Source organism: Balaenoptera borealis, assembly GCF_965194805.1.
Source record: "Balaenoptera borealis genome assembly, chromosome: 16".
In the NCBI taxonomy this organism is placed as follows: domain Eukaryota; kingdom Metazoa; phylum Chordata; class Mammalia; order Artiodactyla; family Balaenopteridae; genus Balaenoptera; species Balaenoptera borealis.
In genome coordinates this window covers 81,425,187-81,440,526 of record NC_138872.1, presented here as the reverse complement: position 1 = coordinate 81,440,526, position 15,340 = coordinate 81,425,187, and positions in this window count along the sequence as shown.

The window sequence follows — 15,340 nt, the reverse complement described above, 5'->3', positions numbered from 1 at the left end:
GTGAGGGAAAAGAACGAATGAGTGAATTTGGGCTAAAATCTAGTCCCTGTCACTTACATCAGATAGAACACGGAGAGGAGCTGGAAACATTGCTGGGGCAGGCCCGGAGGCAAAGAGGGTTTATCCCTTTTCCTTAGAAGGGAACATGAGTAAGAGTGAAGGTATCTGGAAAAAAAGATAGTAATCTCACTCCGTTGTACTTCTCCTATGTTCCATGGCACTTTAACCTTCTAACATACTATTCCATTGAATTATTTGTCCTACTTATTGTTATAATTTGTCTCTTCCCCCAAATTCTACCCCAGGTAGAATGCAAGCCCCAGGATGGGGCATTTTGCCTGTTTTGTGCACTAATACCTCCTATGCCTGCAGAATAGTGCCTGGGATACGGTAGGTTCGGAATGAACGAATGGTGTATCTATGAAACATTTACTTGGAGGCAGGTCCCTCTCTGCCCACTATGCATTTACGTGTACTAAAGTCCAGGAGGTGCATAGTATTATCACCTCTGGTCTAATTATGGGGACAGTGAGGTTAGAAGATTATGTGACATGAACAGGATCACCAGGAGCCGGGAGAGGAGCTGGGCAGAGGTCAACACCAGCCTTGGCTGGCCTGGGGCCAACCCTCCAGCACTCCCTGGGGAGGTGATGCACACGAGGTCTTCCCAGGAGCCACACCCTGGTCCAGCTTTGCTGGGTGAGGCTTTTTTTCTTTTTTTAAAGTTTTTTTTTTTTTTTTTTTGACGTGGACCATTTTAAAAGTCTGTACTGAATTTGTTACAATATTGCTTCTGTTTTATGTTTTGGTTTTTTGGCCACAAGGCATGTGGGATCTTAGCTACCCGACCAGGGATGGAACCCACACCCCCTGTATTGGAAGGCGAAGTCTTAACCACTGCACGACCAGGGAAGTCCCCAAGGCTTTTTTTTCTTTCTCTTCCTTCCCACCAACTTCCCACACGACCCCATTCTACCCCCAAAAAGTTAGCTCTGCCCCAAAGTACAGCTTCTTGTCAGTTGGAAAGACTTTTCTTGGCAGGAGAACCACGGAGACACAGGAGCAGAGCGCGGGCCGCGGAGCCTGGGCCTGGCTCTCCCTGCCCGGGCCCTGCAGAGCTGGGACAGGGCCGTGCCATTCCTGCTCCCCACCACCTCCCTCCCCCCACCCCACAGACTGCGTGGGAGGCTCCCAGGCCCAAGCTGAGGGCAGGAGGAACTCCCCAGATCACTTTTTCTGTGCGTTTCCTGCTGCTGGGAGCTGAGCTAGAACCTAAGGAGGTCCCTGCCCGCCTCAAGGCGCGAGGGCTCCAGACACTGTCTCCTCTCCAGGCCAGCCCTGCAGGGCCCAGGCAGGGAGAGCCAGGCCCCCTCACCTTCTGCCTTGCTCCCCAGTTCCCTTCTTGGCTCCCGTGCCTCCGTGGTTCTCTCGCCAGGAAAAGTCTTTCCAGCTGAAGAGAAGCTACACTTTGGGGCAGAGATGTCTCTTGGGGGTGGAACGGGGTCGTGTGGGAAGTTGGCGGGAAGGGAGCTATAAAGAAAAACATCACCCAGGAAAGATGAGCTGGGGTGTGGCTCTCGGGAAGGCCTTGTGCGCTTCACCTCCCCAGGGAGTGCTGGAGAGTTGGCTCCAGGCCGGCAGCGGCTGGCGTTGGCCTCTGCCTGACCACTTGCTCCTGTGTGATCCCTGGAGAAAAGAATAGAGACCCAAGAACACCAGGAAGCAGGGAGAAGGCTGCAGAGACTTGAGGACACACACATCCAAGCTCGGGGAGACACGACGCCATATATCTCCATCCGAGGCCTCGGGGAGGCAGCAGGAGAGGAAGGGAAGGAGGCTGGCGTGTCTGAGCATCGTCTGGAAGTGGTCCATCAGGGGAGGCGGAAGCTGGATTGGGGTTTGTCATCGAGAATCTGCGTCCAGATGTTGAGAAGCAGTGCCACACCCTACGTATGGGTTTGTGGGTGTGGCCAGGGCCAGGCATCTTTGCTGGTGTTTAGATGAGGTGTATCTCTATGCTCTGCAAAGCACACAGTGGTGGGGGACCTGCTGTCAGGGTGTTCCCAGGCAGGGCACCATGTTCCCAGGTAGGGCACCATGCCAACTTTTGCCTCATTAAAGAATCAAGACTGGAATTTCCCTGAAGCTCATTTCCTACCACTTACTACTTAGTGGAGGACCAGAGCTGCCACATCTGTCCTCCAGGGCAGATGCTGGGCGTGGGCAAGGAGCAGAGCCCTCCAGGAGTGCCTCCATACCCCGTCCACCTCTCCACCCAGAGGCCCGTCTCCTAACACAGAAGCACACGTGCCTTCCCTCTTGGATTCTTCCTCCCTCTCCTCCAAGAAAGGGAGTCACAGGGAAGAGATCCACATTTAGTCCCAGCTCCACCACTCGCTAAGCAGTGACCTGTGTGCAGAGGTTCCTTCACCTCTCTGAGCCTCCGTTCCTCATCTGTAAAACAGATGCAGTAAGACAGCACAGAGGTTCCCAGATGGATAAACAAGAGGAAGAACATAAACACAGACAGTGCCTGGCACGTGGAGATGTTCGGTTCATGGCTACCCATTCACTCCTCCCCTCACCCAGCCCTTGGGACCACGGGCCTTCTCTCCAGCCTTTCAGAGGCAAAACACCCCATGCACCCATCACTCACTCCACCATGCAGCAGGTATTTACTGGACCCTGCCTCTAAATAACCAATGCAAACAGCGAGTGCAAAAACGTCCAGGGGGAGCTTCCCTGGTGGCGCAGTGGTTAAGAATCCGCCTGCCAACGCAGGGGACACGGGTTCGAGCCCTGGTCTGGGAAGATCCCACATGCCTCGGAGCAACTAAGCCCGTGCGCCACAACTACTGAGCCTGCGCTCTAGAGCCTACGAGCCACGACTTCTGAGCCCGCACACCACAACTACTGAAGCCCGCACACCTAGAGCCCATGCCCTGCAACAAGAGAAGCCACTGCAATGAGAAGCCCGCGCTCGGTGCATCTAGAGAAGGCCCGCATGCAACAATGAAGACACAATGCAGCCAAAAATAAAATAAATTAATTAAAAAAAAAAAGTGTCCAGGGAAGACACGGCCGGGGCAGAAGGTGGCCGGGCTCCCAGACAAGGCAGCTTTATCATGGTGCTTCATCACAGCCCAGCACCTCCTTCTCGGCTACATGTGCACACCTTGGACAAAGCAATCTCAGGTCCAATTAACATGAACCGGACGCACAAAGAATAGCTTACAGACCCCAAATGCTGGCTTGTTAATTTACAAACAGAGTCACATCCCCAGGCACCTGGACACATCTCTCCTGGGGGCCTCAGAATGTGGCTTTAGTGTGGAATCAGAACAAAGTCAGGACATTGGATGATCTTAATGGCAGGATGACAGTCTGAGGCATCCTCTGCACCTCCAGGCACACCCGTCCTGGGTCCTAGCCACTGAAGTTTGCGGGACGGGACACCAATTGTCCGGCACAGCCTGGAGCCCCAGCACCAAGCTGGGTCTCCTTGGATCCCCCTTTATGATGAAGAGGAACTTTCCCCTCGTCTTGGCATTTTCCCTCAGACAGAAGACAATGCAGTTACTTCGCTGAAATTCAATCACAATCTTATCTGCTCCTCTACGTCTCCTTAATTGGATTTGGGATATTCACAGACAGACAGTCTCCTAGGTAATTTCTACAGAGGGCTAATATCCTCTCCTAAACTGAGTTTCTTCTTAATTGAATTCTCAGAAGGCGATGTTAACTTCAAGGTATTTGGCTGTCAGGCCCAAGTCCCGCCCACGTGGGGCAGTATTAAGGGACACAGGAAGAAAGTTTACACCCAAACAGTTCCTACCTCTAAACGATGTACAACCCAGTAGGGAAAACAAAACAAACACATGCAATGCAGTCGATGAATAATCCAGTGCTGAATGTGTGATTGTGTGGGTCTGATCGTAAAAGGGATCAAGTTCAAAGGACAGACAGCTTAGGATGGCCTGGAGGAGGCTGGGAAGGCTTTGGGGAAGAGGCAGAAGCTAAGGCATCTTGGGAGGCTCTGTGGACAGCTGACTTACATAAGAAAAGCAGGGGAGGTGGAACATTCCAAAGGCAAAAAATAGGTGGGAAAAATGGAAATCAGATGGTCTAGATGGAAGGGGGACAGATGTGACCAATTCAGATCCCGCCCCTGTGATGAATGGCTTCCCGGTTCCCTCTTTCACCCCCACTGTTCCTGTTCCTCTTCCCCATCCATGAGCTGGGCTGGCGGAGAAGGTCAGGGAGGCCCATCTCCCCCACCCTCCCCAACATACACAAACACACGCGTGTCCAGACGCAGCAGAACTAACGGTCTGCTGGACAGGAAAGCCCTGTCAGAGTGCAGGGAACCTCCACCCCAGGCCAGGAGGGACAGCCCTGGGCTTTCCACCTGCTGCACTGATCACAACCTGATTCAGCCCGGAAACCAGCCCCAGGTGCTAGACACAACATGACTTCTTCCCCTCTCCTACCAGCCCCTTGGGATTCTCAGAAGTGATAACAGGGAGTTCCCGAGTCAGGGGCTTTCCATCTGGGCTCTGCTGCTGGCTCCCACCTCCACCCCCACTTCCCTGAGTAAGCTACCAGCACAGGCAGGCAAGGGCAAGATGGAGTTTGGCATGCCATTTCCAGAAAGAGGGAGAACTGGAGGAGAAACCCCCTCAGAGCCCCGTTCTGGTGGTTTAGGTTCAGGACCAGACCCTTGAGACATCCAGAGCAGAATGGTTTCCATTAGTGCTAGTCTAAAGCAGGAGCTCAGAATGAGAAGGGGTGCCCCCCAATTTCCTGGTGTCCCCTCTGAAGGAGCTAGACCCTGGAAACAAGACAACGGCCCCTCTGCTTCCCCAGACAGCCTGGTCCTTAGACAGAGCTGGCCAGTGTGGAGCTGAGGACTCAGGAGGGCGAGGTCTCTGCCTGCAGGGCCTGCAGCTCCTTCCAACCCTGGCATGACTGAGGCTGTCTGCGTCTGGGACCAGCCTCGCAGAATGGTGAGCTGGCAGGCCGGGCTGCACCCTGGGAAAGAGGGAGTGGGCCCCAGGGAGCCAGTTGTTGGTCTAGGCTGTGAATAACGGAGGCCTCATCGGCGCCCCAGAGCCCCGGGGCAGAAGCACCCAGCACAGGGACTGACTAAGAGAGCAGGTCCGGGCGGGTGGACGACGACAGGGGGGTCGGGAGGCTCTGTCAGGCTACACACACACACACAGACACAGACACAGACACAGACACACACACACAGACACACACACACACACACACACGAGCAAATCTCCCGGCCTGCTCTTTGGGGTCCTTCATTTCCAGGCCCTTCTACCCACACAACTCTCTGCTTCTCCAGGCTGACTCGTCCTCCCTGCATGCCCCTCTGCCCTATCCCAAAGGTTGGGGCCTTGGACTTCTCCCCCGCTGCCCCAGGCCGTGGCTGTATGCCTGATTTCATGTGTCACTCAGGAGGCATTTGACCCAACCTTCCTTGGAACTGCTTATCTTTAGAAATGCCTGTCTTTCTCCGGAACTGAGCCCTGAGCCCCTCCAGGGCTGGAGCCATATCTCCAGCCCCAGCACTTTCATATGCCCAGTGGGCAGAAAACACAATGAAAGCAGCTCTGCAGGAATGCCAGCAGATGACAATTATGATAGTGACCTTCATTCTTCACAGGCCCTGCCCCACAGGGAGCTTTCCTGAACAGTTCACAGCGTGGCTCTTTCAAGGCATTCGAGGCATGTTCTGGCTCCTCCAGCCCTGAACCAGCTTCTCGTCTCCTCTCTCCCTCTCCACCCATCTCAGAGTTGAGCCTGAAGTCCAAGGTCAGCAGAAAACCAGCTCACAGACATGAACAGGGCAGGAAAAGTGCTCAGGGAGCAACTGGGTCAAAGTTCAGCACGCCCATCCTCCTCCCCAGCTCACCGCCAGAGGCTGCAGCTCCCTGTCGCCAGGTGACCCAGCCTCCAGGCCTAGGGGAACACTGACCAGCTGTCAGGTAGACTCCTTCAAGTGTGATAAGGGGGCTCTGCCTCCAACAGCCTCCCCAGGGCAGCAAGTGCCTGACATTTCACGTCACTGGCTCATGGGGTCTAAGGTCATAGTCTCAATCCTAGAAGCACCCGAAGAGCTAGTACAAACAAAACAAACCCCAGTATCCCAGGATTCCAGTTCAAGATTCCAATCATCAGGGGTGAGTCTGGGTCTCAGGACTTTTCAAAAGCTCTTGGCGGGGGTGGGGGGTGAATTCGGAGATTGGGACTGAAACATACACACTATTATATATACAATAGATAACTAATAAGAACCTGCCGTACAGCACGGGGAACTCTACTCAATTCTCTGTAATGACCTATATGGGAAAAGAAGCTTAAAAAAAAAAAAGAGTGGATATATGTATATGTTTAACTGATTCACTTTGCTGTACAACTGAAATTAACACAACATTGTAAACCAACTATACTTCAATCAAAATTAAAAAAAAAAATTAAAACAAAACAAATGCTCCTGGGTGAGCCTCAGGTGCATTGGCGGGGGGGGGCTGAGAACCACTGGATCAAGGCACAGAATATCATAATTCCAAAGTGAGTGTGACTCGGGAGGGTTTAAAATGGTGAACCCTTAAGACCTGAGTTGGAATCAGTTCCTTGCTGGGCAGCAGATCTGGGGGGGTGCGGGGAGGGGAGAGGGGATGAGACCAGGGTCAGAAGAGTTCTGAAGGAAAGAGTCAAGGGTGGTGGGAAGGGGGCAGTGGGACATGCAGTGAGGGAGGGGCATGGACCCATCCTGGGGTGGGAGGTTAGGGGGGACAGCTGTACAGCTATGTGGATAGGTGAGGCACTGAAAAACAGAATGGAGTTAAGAGCTGAGGGCTCTGGAGCCAGCTCCTCTCATTAGCTGAGTGAGCTTGAGCAAGAAATCCGACTCCTTTGTGTGTCGGTTTCCTCATTTGTAGAATGGGGACATCGCCACTCCCCGACTCTGAGCCACAGGGGAACGAACTAAGGTGATGAGTACCAAAGAGGGCCTGGCAGATGGCAACCACTCAGCATACCGTAGCCATCATTACTGCTGTAGTTTGGGGAAGAGAGCAACTCCTAAAACCCTAAAGAAAAGGCATGCAGACCCCAGCACCTTAGAAAAGAATGGATTTGCAGATCAGAAGCTGCCTCAACATACTAACAGGGTCAGTCACAAATCCAGGCTGCCTGGCCGAGTTTTCAGAGGCTCAGAATCCATCCTTCCTCCAGGCTTACCAGCATGGGAGTCTGGGAGGCTCGGGGCCCTGCAGCCCTGACGTGGGGGTTGCTTCTCCCTGTCCCTTTGGGATGTAGGCTTCTTCTCTAGCTCTGGGACTTGCCACATTCTTGCTCTTTCTAAAGGCCCTGAAAGAGGACGGAACTTTCCCCTCTGGTATTGCACACAATGTGGGACCCCGGACAGGCCTCCACCCTGTCCCGGCCATGACCTCATTCATCTCTAATGAAGTTCCTGCAGGTTCTAGCTTCTGCAAATCCTGCCCTAGAACCTAGAATTGTCTTATTTGATTTCCAGCAGCCAACTGGCCATTCGGGGGCTGTGACGGTCCCAGCATAGATGGGTTTCTTTACCAGATGCTCCTTTGGTTCTCCTGGGATCTGCCTGACCTTGGCAGGGGGACCCTGTTTTCCCCCCTAGGAGCTCATCTGCCTAAGAAGGCCAGCAAAGGGGGGGGGGCAGGGACCATTTCTCCCAGTCACTACAAAGCGGGACTCAGACCTCCAGCCTTCCACTCCAGCGCCCATACCTGGAAAACAGTTCACGCTGGGGCATCCCCAGGGTTGTTTACCTGATTGGAGCAGGAAGGCGCAGTCCCTTTCCTTTCCCCCTTGTTCCCTGGTAGGTGACTCTGTCCCTTGTGCATTGTTTTCTTTCCGGTGGAATTTCTGCTCTTGAAGACTCAGCGTTCTGCGTTCCTCCCACCGCTGCCGTTCCTCACATCCTGGTTTCCTCCTGTCCAGACAGCGCTGGCCATCAGCCAGGACCTCGGCCATTCGTGGAGAGGGCAAGGGCTGAGGACAGCAAAGGGTGGAGGCGGGAAGTGGGAAGCTGATCATTCCTCCTTCATCGGAGCCTCAGGCCTCTTCTGCAGGGCCTGCAGTGTGTCCTCCATGGGCAGTGTGTCCACAGTGGGTGTCATGTCCATATGGGTGGCATGTCCACCATGGGCAGTGTGTCCACTATGGGTGGTGTGTCCACCATGGGCAGTGTGTCCACTGTGGGTGGCGTGTCCACGGTGGGTGGCGTGTCCACCGTGGGTGCCTTGTCCACGGTGGGTGGCTTGTCCACGGTGGGTGGCGTGTCCACCGTGGGTGGCGTGTCCACGGTGGGTGCCTTGTCCACGGTGGGTGGTGTGTCCACTATGGGCGGTGTGTCCACAGTGGGTGATGTGTCCACCATGCGCAGGCAACCCCTCCCCCCCTGCAGTGGGCAGTGAGGCCCAGAGAGCAAGCCTGGGGTGGACACATGGAGAGGTTCTACACAGACGGGGACAGACCTTGGACTTCCCACTCCCAAATTAGTTCCTCCCTGGATTGGGTACAAGACCCGCCTGGCACTAAGGCAGGCAGGGAGCCCAGACGGTCAGGTCAAGATTGAGGTTAATCTCCAGTGTGGTCTCAGGACAGCGGTTAAGGGTGGGCGCGGTGTGGCAGGCAGTACTGCCCAACTTGTGCCAGCTCGCCTGCCCATGGCACTTCCTGTGGGGTTGTGGAAGGTGGGGAGAGGGGGAAGGTGTTTGAGGGGGGGTGGCTCATGCTTCCCCTCTCCTGACCTGGACCCTAGCCCACAGGCCAGTTCCAGGAAAGAGCCCAGGTCTGATTCCTGGGTGTTAAACGCAGCCCAGGTCAACCTGCCCCTCCAGCCATGAAGCAGAAGGGGCCCCAGAGCCTTTGTCAGGTCTGGGCCACCTCACGTCTGCCACTCAGCTCCCCTCACTCCAGCAGCCCAGCCCCTCCTCCACCCGTCCCCCCAGGCAGAGCTGTGATGTGAATGACAGTTACGCATTTGCCTGCGTCAGCCTTTAATCACACAGCCCTGTTAGTTCCTGACACTGATGGGAGTGGGGGGCACAGCAAGGCACAACCAGGCAAGGGACTCAGGACAAAGCCATGTTATAATTCTGGGTCCTGGGAACAGGAGGGACAGCAGGCATTGCCAGCTCTGAGCATCTGCTTTAGATCGAATTTCTTAACTTGGTAACGATGTCTTTTTCAAGCATCTGCAGGAAGCCTGGTCCTGCCCTGCCAGCGCCAGACATGGGCCTTCCTTGCCCCAGTGCCCCGGCCCCACCTGCTGAATTTCTGGGGTTCCTTACCTGAGGACCTGATTAGCTAATCCCTTCTATCACAGGAGTCTTGGTCTCTACCCTCCACCCTCAGGAAACCAATGGGCTCAAGAGAGGACACACACACACACACACACACACACACACACACACACACACACACACACACATTTTTTAAAGTCAGCTGAAGCCTATTGATTGCTTTCTTCCTATGGATACATACACCTGGTCATTTCATTCAAGCCATCTTTTGAAACCCTAACAAGATAGTTATGGAAGTGACATCATTCTCCCCATTTTGCAGAAGAGAAAAGTAAGGCTGTGGGGAGTAAAAAAGTTACCCAGAGTCTCCTGCTAGTCCTCAGGCCACATCTGCCTCTTTCTACAGAAGACATCTTGTTCATGCCCATGGTGTCTGTCTAGAGAGACTGAAGCATTAGGAAGGGAAGATGATTTGCTCGCGACCATGTGGATAACTGGAGCCAGGACGTCTGGTCACAGTGATGACCACCGGGGAATCCTGACGTGTTGAGAGCAAACACATGTGGCCCAGTAAGCAGGTCTGACTGAATACAGTCTTCCCTCGGTATCTGCAGATTGGTTCCAGGGCCCCCGCAGGTACCAAAATCCACAAATACTCTAGACCCTTATATAAAATGGTATAGTATACCCTGTCCTCCGTATTCGCACATTCTGTATCCACAAGTCCTGCATCAGGAGATTCAACCGACTGCGGATATGATCGGTTGGTTGCACCCACGGGTTCAAACCCACAGATGCGGAGGGCTGACAAGAAGGGGAGGGGAACCTTCTGGTGGTGAGTCTTCTTGGGATGCCTTTCCTAATCAGGGTGGGGTCTCTGAGGTCAGGAAGAGGCAGCAACGGGGATCCAGGAGAGAAAAAGCAGGTCTCCGAGGATGATGTAAGGGACAGGAGCGGTTGCAAGGAGGAGCCCAGTGCTCTGGAGAAGGGAGTGGGCCCAGGAAACCAGGGATCAGGAGGCGGGTGTGGACGGAGTCGGGAAAGTGTTTCTATGTGGCCTCCAGCCTGCAGAGGGTAGAGGGTGCTGCTTAGGACGGCGACTGCGGTGCAGTCTCTGAAGGCATCTCTGAATGTCACATCAAACCCATCCCAGAAGAGATTCAGAGAAGCTCCTTTATGAACAACTGAGCTGGCGGATGAGGGGAAGGCAGCCGTCCTGTGACTCCCCGGATCAAGCTAACGTCCTCCTGCTCCCTTTTCTTCACACACTGCACTGCTCTCCCCAGCCCTTTCTGCAGCCAAACGACAGGGAGGGGCAGAGGAAGAGCCCCCCACGGATCCAAGCAAGCCAGCAAGACAGGCACCAACTGCCTTCCTGCTCACCAAGCCAGCTGAGGCAGCCCGGGGTGACTCAGATGAACAGACATGCAGAGAAGGCCTGCTTCCATATGGCGAGGAAGTAAGAGAGAAGGAATAGTCAGTGACTCGGGACGTCCCTGGCTCCCCACTGGCAAATTCCATCTGTGCTGCATCACCAGGCTGCTTCGTTCCTGGGACCTCTGCCCCCCACAGTTTCCCCACTGACCCAGGGTCACTGTTTATCTGGGCGTCTGCCCAGCTCAGTAAACTGGTTGTGTCCAGAGCCAGGATGCAGACTAGAGTAGGAACCTCTACTTCAAGAACCTGGGAAGAGGCTGCAGTAAGAGTAGACCTAGAACACGAAAGTCCACGAAGAGAGCAAGACGGAGATGGGATGCCTCAGGCAGAAAGGGTTGCTGCCCGGAGATGGAGACAGGTGGAGAGAGGAATGGGAGCATTGCCTCCCCTCCCTGTCCTGGGATCTGTGACCCGCACCCCCCACCCCCACCCCGCCCCATCCATGCTGCCCTCTGCTTCTCCCTTGCAACCCAGCATCAGTACCTCTTCCTCCGGGAAGACTTCCCTCCACATTTGGGCCCACACCCTGATAGCCCAAGTCTTACAACTTTGTATACAGAGTTTGACAGATGGTTTTAATCTAATCATTGCATGATATTAATCTTCTCTCCCAGGACGTGTGTCTGTGCCTTTGGAGAAGGGAGAAGCTTATGTTTCTCTGAATCACACCATCGGGCATTGATTGTCAATAACCATTTGGCCATTTGGGGGAAGAGTCACACAACAGCCAGGGTAAAATGAAAGAGGATGTGTCCAGAGAAAGTGATAAAGGGAGATTCAGGAACGCTGGAAATGAGGAACAAGTTCTGGTAAAGAGGAAAGAAGTGAATCAGAGTTAGACAATCTATGTACGTGGAGAGAGAAGTGGAAGGAAGGTTAGGATGGGACTGCGGTAGACCCAGTGGGAGTGGGAGGTTCCCAGGCCTGCGCTACCTCATTCTGGCTGCCACCGGCAGGCTCTGCGGTCACACCTACGCCAGAAATCACACATGCCATCAGCCCCATACTTCCCCCTGTGGCCACACTGGGCCCCGTTCTCTCCCTCTTCCTCTTTCTCCCAAGAGAACAGGCTCTTTCTTGCCTGGGGGCTGTGGGGGGGGTCTCTGGTGCTCACTGAACACTGACAGTATGAGAGACCACCCCCAAGGGAATACTGCCCCCCAACGCCCCCCCTCCGAGAAATAAGGATAAACAAGACATGACGATGGCCACAGTAAAGTGAAGGATAAGCACAGAAATGACTGTAAGAGAAGGGGATGTTTGTAAAAGTGGTTCAACTGTTAGGGGGTGTTACAGAGGAATCAACAAGACGTAAGGGATGTGGGTGGCAGAGAAGGGGACAAAAGGGCCAAGACCAGAAGAGTAGGTCAAACTCTACTCCATTTTCACCTGCTGATAAAACAAGCCGCCGTCCTTCCTGGTATGCTGGAGGGTTCAAGACACGTGTCAAATGTCAGTGGGGTCCACATGTGACCCCACAGCTCAGAGAGGAAAATCTTCCCAGGATCTAAAGTCTGCAATGTCGGCCAGTGGGAGCATGTCAGGATCAGGGTGAAATCAAGAAGATCTGGCCTGAAATGGACAGAGGGGCTGACAGCCATTCTCCTGGGTGACCAGCCAGTCTGCTTCCCCAGGCATTTCATCCACTCTGCTAATCACCGAGAGACATCAAAATTTATAACAAGGCGCTTGCCTTATGTCAAAATTAACAGCTCAAGTTGTCTGGGTTCCTGTCCTGGTTCTGCCCCAACCGAGAGCGGCTGCCACTTAGTGAGCGCCTGGAATATGCCGGATGCTTACAATATTTCATTTAATCCTCACAAAAACCCTGGGAATCAAGGGTGGGAATCAGTGTCCATCTACATACCTACCTCACATACAAAAACTGAGACCCACAAAGTTTGGTTTTGCCCAAAGACACATAAGTAGCTAAGTGTCAGAGCCCTGACCAGGCCGGCTCAATGGGCACTGTTCTCCCATTTATGGTATGTCGCTGTGTGTTCTCAAACACATCCCACAGCCTCTCTGGGCCTCAGGTCTCTTACCTGCAAATTCAAAGGACCGGACCAGATGGTTCTTAGAGCCCTCCTGCTCTGAAACTCTATGACATGATTGGAGAAAAAAGCTTCCCACGTTGGGGGATGCAGGTTTTACTGTTACGGGAATTTAAGGCGAGATGGCTGGAGGTGGCGGCTGGAGAAGGCGTAAAGGAGAGGGGCTTATGGTGGCAGATTAGGGGGAAGTCAGGCTCGGCACCAGTGTGAGGAGGGACCCTAGACAGGCTGAGGTGGCCCATGTCTGTCGGGCTGTCCCAGGGTAGTGACCTTCAAAGAGAAGAAGCTGACACGGAGCCCAGGCCTCGGCTCACTCCTACAAAATGGGGCCAAAAGCCCAGCCCAAACACAGGCTATTTTGGGCGTTGTATTCTTTGGAAAGCCACCAGGCCAGAAATAGCGCTCTGAGTTAGTAGGACCCCGGCCTTCTGCCACCCCCGGCTCTCCCAGTGAAATTACCAAGAATCAGGAGCCTCTTAACATTCCAGGGAGCCTGTGTAACTGATAGGAGGCAGCCTCTTCTCCCCACAGGAAGGCCTGGAGCAGAGCATTTGACTGTAAAAGGGATTCTGCACAGGGAGAGGAGAGGGAAAGAGGGATTGAGTCACGGAGAGCAGAAAACAGAGAAGGGGAAAACGGGGAGAGAGCTCACATAGCTGAGACTAGAGGAGAGGTGCGAGAGGGGATGGAGATTCCCAGTGGATGGAGGGATGAGTAGAAGAGATAAGAAGAGGGAGTCTAGAGGGAGAAAAGGAAAGAGAAAAAGAGGGTGGGTGCCTGGGGCTTGGAGAGCAAAGGGGAAGCAAAGAGGAAGAACAGAGAGCAAGAGGGCAGCTGGAGGGCAGGAGGTAAAGCGTTGGAGGGAAGACCAGCATAGCTGAGGCCCCAGTGGAACCAGGGCTACTGGGGTGGGTGGGATGGGGACAGGGATGGGGGACAGTCACGGAAATTGTGAGTCTGATCTCGTCATGAAACACCTGCTCAGGGCAGATGAAAACATCTTTCCCAGTTGGCTAGAACTGGAACTTCCCCCAGAAATCCACAGCCCTGTAACTCATCCTGTTATCTCTGACCCTCCGGGACTCAGAGATCCAGTTATTTCAACAGTAGGGACTTTTGGCCCCTTAAAAAAGAGCCAACGCTTGAAAGAGGTGACGGGGTCAAGGCTGTTAGTTTGGTGTTCAGGGAAAGGAGGGAAAGTGACGCCTCCTTGAGTCAGGCTGGATTCTGAGAAGGACGTTGCAGGGAGGTCTGCTTTGGGGCAGTGGGCGATCGGACTGCACCCTGGTGTGGAGAAGATCTCCTGAGGGCAGACCAGGGGGAGGCAAGGCCATTTCACGGAGAAGAGAGGCAGGGACCACGATCAAGTCTGGGTTTAGATCATCTGGCGGCCCCAAGTGATCAGAAAGTCAAAGGGAGGGTCAGAAAACCCAGCATGGTACAGTTACACTAGGCTTTGCCTCAGTTTCTAATCCACACCCACCAGACACCTACAAGTCTCCTCCAGTTTGGGAAAAGACCCCTTAGTAAGTCAGCCCTTTCTGTTTCCAAGGTAAAGCGTACCCCTTCTCTCCCCAACAGGACATAGAGCTGCTCCCAGGTGCTCCTGTGCCCAGGAACAGAGGGGCTTTTCTGGAATGGCATCAGGATCATTCAGGTCCAGGGGTGGGGACAGAAGTGGTCCCTGCCCTGGCAGGACCCAGGCGGTCCCAGAAAACAACAGGGCTTTTACGGCTGAGGCTGAGCGAGGAGAGAGACAACAGCTTCTGGAACAGTCCACGGAGGAAGGGATGAGGCTCATCTGAAGTGGCAGGAGAGGCCGGACAGCGGGGCACCTGGAGGGCAGGTCCAGCCACCTCTTGACCCACTGCTCTTCCAACTTGGGGCTTGGCACTCCCAAAACAGACTCCCAGGTCCCTGTCCCCCTGTGGCCCCCAAGGGTGAAGGGCAAGGCATTGGGGCCTTTCTGGGGTTAGGAGATGGCTTGGAGGCTTCCCCTTCTCTCCGTGCCACCCCACATCCCCACCTGGTTCCCAGGGGCAACAGGGAAAACAAAGGCGGAGGCAGAGTGAAAATGGGAAAGTCCTCCAGCTGCAGTTGCCCTTGGTATCTGTTTACTTAAAAAATCCAAAACAAACATCCCGACACATCCACCCACTTAAACTTCCTGTGATGCTGCTACCGGCTGTCTCCATGGATACTCCCAGTTGAACCCCACCACCTACACAAAACATGACAGTGTGTGGACTCCCCCACCCAAGTCAAGGGCACCATCCTCCCCAGGACCCCTCTGGCACTACCCTGTCCACAACAGCAGGCTACACAGCCAAGGGTGCCACCAGACCCCTAAATGCACCAGCACAGCCCTACAAACTAGCCTCTAGCCAACGTCCACCATCTATAGAATTCTTTGGTCACTTTGCCACCCCTAATCCCGGTGCCCTAGAAGCACATCCCGTAAACCCGCCATGAACTGACGCCCTTACTTCCATCCCTACTGCCGCCACTCCAGCCCTCCAAATGTCTGCATCTGGAGGAAAAGGA